Source organism: Amblyomma mixtum, chromosome 3, assembly GCF_055824585.1.
Source record: "Amblyomma mixtum isolate Tamu chromosome 3, ASM5582458v1, whole genome shotgun sequence".
Lineage (NCBI taxonomy): Eukaryota > Metazoa > Arthropoda > Arachnida > Ixodida > Ixodidae > Amblyomma > Amblyomma mixtum.
In genome coordinates, this window is record NC_143014.1 from 232,951,750 (window position 1) to 232,959,180 (window position 7,431).

A 7,431-nucleotide genomic window follows, 5' to 3' on the forward strand; every position below is an offset into this window, starting at 1 on the left:
ATGTTGGTTTCCAGTTGATTCAACAGGAGCTCAACAAGGCGTCAACTGAAGCTCAAAAGTCATTTTTGTAAGGGATAATAAAAGGCCTACTATTCACATCGCTTTAGTGCGAACTCGTCCCATAATAGAAGATAAGTTCGATTTCCACGACGCCTTCATCAACGGAGCTAGCAGACGAGCAGCGCGCACGAAGAAGCAGCGTCGAGCTGTCGGGATGGGACAACGTCGGCGTGAGGTCGGCGCTGTTGTCGGCAGAGTGTGACACACGGGTCGGCCGACGGCTACTATCTCGGCGACGCGACGGCGATGCGCTCGTCAGGCGACGACCGGTGATCGGTCGGCATCTGCGCAGTGGGACAGACGCGCCGACAGCACGAAAATCGCTGCCGCCGACCATCGCCAGACTGAAATCGGCCGATCGTCGGCGTAGTGTGAACGCGCCTTTACCATTTGACGTTGCCTACACGCTCGGCGTTCGCTGGCACAATCTGAGCTGCGTCGGGCCTGACGCCTGCCTCCTCTTCGGAATCGCTGGCCAGCGGATCAAAACGAAGTGGTTGTCGGGGTTCGAACCGCGGCGTCTTCTTCTTGGTCTGCGTCATCCCGCGATTCCTCATAATCGGTGTCTTCGCCGAAATAAAAATCTTCTTGCCGACTCGGAGCTGTACGACTTGCCCTCCACCCGGCTCTCCGTGTTTACGCGCTCCACGTGCATGTCAAGCAGACGACATGCCTACACGACGTCACGGCTTTCCGGACCCACGTGACAACGCATTGGCCGCATTTGTTTTTCCAGTCCCGGACTACTTGCTGGCAGGTCTCGGCTTCCGCTCGGACAGGAAAAGCGTCATGGTCACATGACCTTCTTGCCATAGGCTGCTTTCGAACACGGCGCCAGAGTCGGGCTCCCCCTCGGTTACCGTACAAGGACGCTGTCATCTGCTAGCAGACGATGCAAGCCACGGCCACTACGACGCCGAAGCAACGCCGTGCGCTCGATCATGATACTGAGTCGATTTAAAGACTGTACTGTCAGCTTAGCGTAGGTGCATTACAGAACTCAGCTTCGGAGGTATGCTCGCCGCTACTGCTTGCGGCGAAGTTCGCACAAAGTAGCCCAACTCGTTGCGGAAAGGCGGATAGACGAAAGCCTCCGCAAAAATGTTGACAACAAGCTCTATAGCTGCTCCAGTATACGAGTGGTTCACCTGCGATGCTTTCAGGTAAGCGTACAGAGAGCATGTGGCAAAACAAGCGAACAAGAACCTCTTGACGACACGAGCAAACAATACGCGCTCGCAGCTCCGAACGCGCGTCCGTGTGCGGTGGATTTCAAGAAAATAAACGAAGATGCAAGAACAAAAAGTCTTGCGATGGCTCAGAGAGGAGCTACGGAGCTCATGTGAAGGTTTAACGCACGATATCGACCTCCAGGGACACGAAAAGCACTCAAAATGCACACGGAGTCTAACTTAATATGGCTGCCAGCGCGGCGCGCAGCTATCGTCTGCTGCCTTCTCAGCAGCCCCAAGCAGCCCGCGGACTGCCATAGGCTAAAAACGAACGCGTTGCTATGGCGATGCAAGCAGGTGGGCGGAGCTTTCGGGCTGCCCGAGAAAAACAAATACCGGACTCGAGTCCGCAAGTAGTCCCGGACAGTCCGGGACTGAAAAACAAATGCGCCCATTGTCTGGTTTTTGACGTCATGAAAGAGCCTGGCAAAACCTGGCAACTACGAACCGAAACCGAAACTGCTGGGTACAAATAATACGATTATTAATTATATAATGCGAGTTCATGCTTCTAAGATGGTGTTCCATGCTCACTGAATCGCTACGCATTATTTACAACCCAGAGATACAACACAAAAATTTGGTGTCTCTACCCCTTTAATTAATCGGTCTTGACACTCCCTCGATCCGGTAGTGTGGTTGCCTCCGCAGATCAGGCATCTCGGGGTACACTGGTGGTCTTTTGGCGGGTTTTGCATCCCGCACTGTTTGCAAGCCTTGGCGTCCGGTGTGGGGCACACGTCGGAGCGGTGACCTGGTTGGCCGCAAACGTAGCAGATTTGTCTTGTGGGCCGATACGGGTAGCACTTGTACTCGGCTCCGCAGTAGATGACATGTTTCGGTGTGATGGGTCCGTAAAAAGTGATGACAGCTGTCTTGGTCTTGCCTAGTCTTCGAGCGCTGTGGATGGTAACACCCTGTGTGCGCGTCCACAAATCGCCTTTCAGTTCCTCCGGTGTCGCTCCGGGGTCAACTCCGTGTATCACGCCACGCCGGGTGTCTTCCGGTGCGGCCACGTAAGCGTTCACGTCGTATGAGCGTCCTTCGATCTTGAGGCTAGTGATGCGTCTCGCGAGCTGGGCGGCCTCTTCGTTCGGCATTCTCACGATTATAATATTCGATCCTGTACGGAGCCTGGTGATCAGGTCTCTTCCTTCAAACTTGTTGCTGCATGCCGCGGCTACGGCCCGGGCCACTTGGAATTGCTGGAGCGACTTGACTACAAGTCCCTTCGGTCGCAAAATAATCTTAAAATCGTCCCTGGGGAGCGGGGGCAGCCTTCGCCTGAGCTGCCGTTGCGTTCCTTTCCCGTTTTTTTTTTCAGAGCGCCGGCAGCTGGAACGCCAGCTGTGAGCGTAGACGCAGTGTTTGCAAAGCTCTGGAGACCTGCGAGGTGAACCTTGCAGAGATCGATGATGATGATAATGTCCTCAGGCTTCACGCGCGAATTGGTTTTTATCGGCTTCGTTTTCTCTTTTCGGCGCGTGTTCGCGAGAAATAACATTCGCTAGATTTATCACTGTATTAAGAATTACTGACTGTTTAAATTCGGCGCATGTCTGATGAACCAAAATAGGGGCTAGAATAAAAAAGCGAAACTGACAAAAAGTTATAAAATTTCATTAGCAGGTCCAGAATTTGCATTTGTGCTGCATCAGCGCGAAATAGCGAAAGAAAGAACGAGGCAAGGCAGACATTCGCGGCGAAGCCGCCGCTGTGGCTCAGTGGTTATGGCGCTCGGCAGCTGACGCAAAAGACGTGGGTTCGATTCCGGCCGCGGCGGTCGATTTTCGATGGAGGCGAAATTCTAGAGGCCTGTGTACTGTGCGATTTCAGAGCACGTTAAAGAACACTAAGCGGTATTTCTGGAGCCCTTTACTACGGCATCCCTCATAGACTGAGTCGCGTTGGGACGTTAAACCACCTGAAACCATGACGAAGCATCAGCCGATCAAAATTTTGGTATGGGCTAGTCGGTGGCTCATTTTAAGGAAAGTAGTATGCTCCAGGTAATGGCTCCAGGTGAATTTCGACCATGTGGAATTAATTAACACACCACACGGGCCCCTTCTGCATTTCGCCACCACTGCAACCCTGCTGCGGCGGCCAGCATTTGATCCCACTTCCGCGTGCTCAGCAGTCGGGCACCGTAATCACAGAGCCACCGCAGCTGCATGGTGCACCAGGCTATTTAAAAAAACTGGTTCAGAGGTTTGGGTTCGGATACGCCAAACGTGGCTAGGAGGAGAAGGAGCTCCTAGACAAAGGTAAGGCGCATGAATTCCTGCAGGCGCTTCGTGCCTCACTCGCGCACTTGAATGGAATCCACAACAAAAGAACAAGCCTCTTTTCTGAAGTTTATTCGGGGTGCACAGGATTTCAAAACACATTATTGGTCGGCTGTCGTCCGCACATTCATTCGCAGGGTTAAGCTGCGAAGGCTCATTGTTTACTTTTAGCGTATTTTCGCTCTCATTCCCATGAACGAAACCGAAAATTTACTCGAAGAATAACAGCCACAATGCTCGAATGGACAGCGCGCGAGGAAGCATTCGAAAAAAAAATGCAACAGTTTAAATGGCCCTGACCAGGTTTTCGACACTTTGGGCAAAAAAGCACATACGCCATGGGGCTGAGTCGTCTTCGCAAAATATCCGAGTAATGTTCCGCGCAAAACCTGATGAAAATTCACCCCAAACACTACTCGCGCTCAAAGAAGAAGCCCCGTGTTGTGAGCGTTGTGAGCCGTATTGTGAGCGTTGTTAGCCGGGTGTTCACGCGTGTAGCATCGCCATGGTCAGGCCTCTGCCGTCGCGGCGAGTTGTCGTCAAATGGGGAATCGTTCGCGCTTAAACTTATCGAATCGTTGCTGTCACAGCCTGCTAACATTGAGGAAGAATCGCTGATTTTCGATGCTCCCTTCGACATGGTGCTCTCACAGCGATTCACATTTCGCACAGCGTGACACGGCAGCAGGCGCATGCGGCTCGATAGCCGTGTGGTCATCACTGACGTTAAGCAAACCAGCTCTCCGGGACGCGCTCGGGAGTTTCGATTTCGATTAAGGCTTTTTGCTTATTTAAAGTTATCGATTGCGTAATGTAAAAAAAAAGAACTTGCGTACTTGTATGGAAAGTATTCAGCAATATAAATCAACCTTTAACTCACTGCGGGCAGAAAATCGCCGCAGATAGCCTTTAACTGTAAAGGAAAAATTCAGAGGGGGGCACTTTGTTGACCTAAAGTGCGGTGAGGCGAAAGCCTTAAGCGCGGTGTTGCTGCTTTTGTCACTGATGTGTTGTTAAGATGTTAAGCTTCGCCTATGAGAGTGAAACGCGACAGCGTCTTACAACGCTGCATGCCAGGGAGTCCATAGAACGCCATCGCCCGTTCGGTTCTACACCTTGCTTGTTGGTAAATTGGTTTTTGAGGAAAGGAAATGTATCCGTTTCGCATACCTCGGTGTACACCTGAACCTCGGCGTAACGGGAAGGGAGGAAGATAGGAGTGAACGAAGACACCGTATTCACTAGAAGCGCCTTTGATCATTCCAAACTGTCGAGCTTGCATGGCGGAGTGGTTGCTTGTTTCGCACTCCTGAGGCCGGGGTTCGATTCCCGAACTCGACCAATTTCCTACTCGGTTTTATTTATTTGTCTGGCCTGACTACAAATGTTAATTAGACTAATTGGTTAATTAGGCAGTTAACTAAACTCATTCCATCACTTGGAGCATCACTATACGATCCCTTTAATTGGTTGCATGGTTACTAGCCAAAGTACAATTGGCCCCGTTTGAAATTCGCGCAGTGTGACGTCACCCCCGTTTCGACCAATTGAAAAGCATGACATTTCTGCTTACAACGACAAGGCATTAAAGGCTTCCGCCTTAATATTATTTTCTCCCATTAAGGTTTTTATTGTTACTCTACCATAGTCCCCCCCCCCCCCCCCCCCCCCGCACGAGCTACGACGAGTACGAGGCAGAAGACAAAGAGGAATGGCACGTAGTTTTCGTTCCATTCCCGTTTGCACCTCCTAGCATAGGACGCTTCGCAGAGAGAACGTGACGTACGTGGCACTCTTTCGGCAGGAAACTTGGCGACCCCATCTTCGATCCCCCAAGGTGTGTCGGCTGGTCCCAGGGTCATCTTCTTGGCACCACGGGCACGGCCTTCGTCCCTTGCGTCGGCATTAACTTCTGGCGAAAGGAACGTGCAAATCTGCGCCCGCGCTACGTCTTCCTTTTGACGGCAGCGGATCGTCGACATATTCAAGCCCCTCGTCGGCTTGGTTCGACACTCTGTCTAGGCTCTCTCGGAGCTCTACTCCAGGGACGGTCATCACCACCACTTTCCAGGCCGAGGGTAGCCGTTGCTTTGGAGACTTCACAACTAGAAGCCATCCCTGCCTCGGAGATCTGTCAGCCATGTTCCCGGCGCCCACAACGGTAATTGATTTTCTTACCCTTTTCATTCGATCTGGGGTGCGTGGATGATACGTAATTCTCGAGTACTGGGGATTATCAACCTCGATAGGAGTTAATTTAGAGAGCACTTCATGCTGGGCGAGTTAGTGCATGACTGTTGTTAAGCTATTAGGCTACTGATCGTGGTTAATGTTCGCGACGGCACTGCTTACTTCCCTACAGCCACATTTTTGGAATGTGTTCTACAAAGCGCCTTACCAGTGCCGGTGGAGATTTCTGGGCAACCTTTGGAGTGGCAGTCGTATTTGCACTCTGAAACTGCTGCTGATTCTTGGTATCGAGATAATGCTTGTCATGATCTTTCCTTGGAAAATTCCGCCCTTTCTTTCTTTAAGAGAGAAAGTTAATTTTAATGAGGAAGAAGGCGGAGCGGTCGGCTGGCGGAAACATATGACCCAGCAATGATACTGCACACGGGGAAAAGTGGAATTGAAGGAAAGATAAAGATAACTGCTCCTACCCTCACACCTAGAAGATACAGAGCAATGACCATGGAATGGGTTCGGCTGTGGACAAACCCATATGAGCAGGATGTTTGCTGCACACAGAGCGTGCAGTTTTGTTGGCGCGGCTGCGAATGCCCAGTTCTAAAAAAAAAGAAAGATTAGGTGTGGTTCAACTACTCTTCAACCTTGTCAGAGAGAGATTTTGCGGAGACCTTCGCTACGGCGTCCTCATAGCCTGAGTCGCTTTTGATCATTATACCCCCATAAACCACAAAGCTATGGCGTATCGGGTAACTATACGCGGCTTGGAGTCTGTACCGTTGAGTGCGTTCCGGACAGTGGATAGGCAGCGCGCTCACCATGCCACAGTGGCAGGTGGCAGTTATAGCTGATCGCGAGAGTTCGCTCACCCAATGAACGCTGCGGCCTACTATTGCAGTGCCGTGTGCCTGCCATATTATTGTCATCGCTAACGCATGCAGCCCACATATGTGTCTCTCACCATTCTATGTAACTCAAAGCGCGATTCAGGCGTCCACCGGCCCGGGGAGCCAGTTCGTTTTCTTAAAATCATCGTAGTCTAGAACGTTGTGAACGCCAACGCCAATGTGCACAATGAACGCCGACGGCCTACGGCTTCAGTGCCGCGTTCCTGCAACAACGATGTCAATGCCAACGCATGCAGCGCACATCTGTCACTAGCGCCGCGTAGCTTAAAGCATGGCATAGAGGTGCACTGTCTCAGGGGGCTAGTTATGCGCCTTTCCTTCGCTTTCCATGCTCTCACTCTTCATCGATTTCGTAGCTTAGAGCGCTACTAAGGTGTCCACTGTCCCAGGGAGCAATGTAGAGCAGGTAAACTTTATTGAAAAAGAGTCCTTAGGCGCCGGTTGGGGTGATGTTCCCCTCTCCGTGGAGGGCTCCTCTTCTAGGCCGGTGACCTGTTCGGCCCGCTCCGTGTCTTGGAGCGCGGCCTCCCACTGCTGTTGGGTAGAGAGCTGCAGACTGCGATCGTTTGTCTCCATTAAATGAGAATAGGGTGTGCGGTGTGTGTGCTTCTTGGTGCTCACAGAGATTAGAGACGGGGCTGAACTGCTGCGAGAACCATATGGAGTGCATGTAAGAAAGTGTCTGTTTGGAGCTGCCGCCAACGGAGTTTTGTTTTACTAGATGTGTGTTGTTCTGGAAAGTTTTGTCTTTCTTTC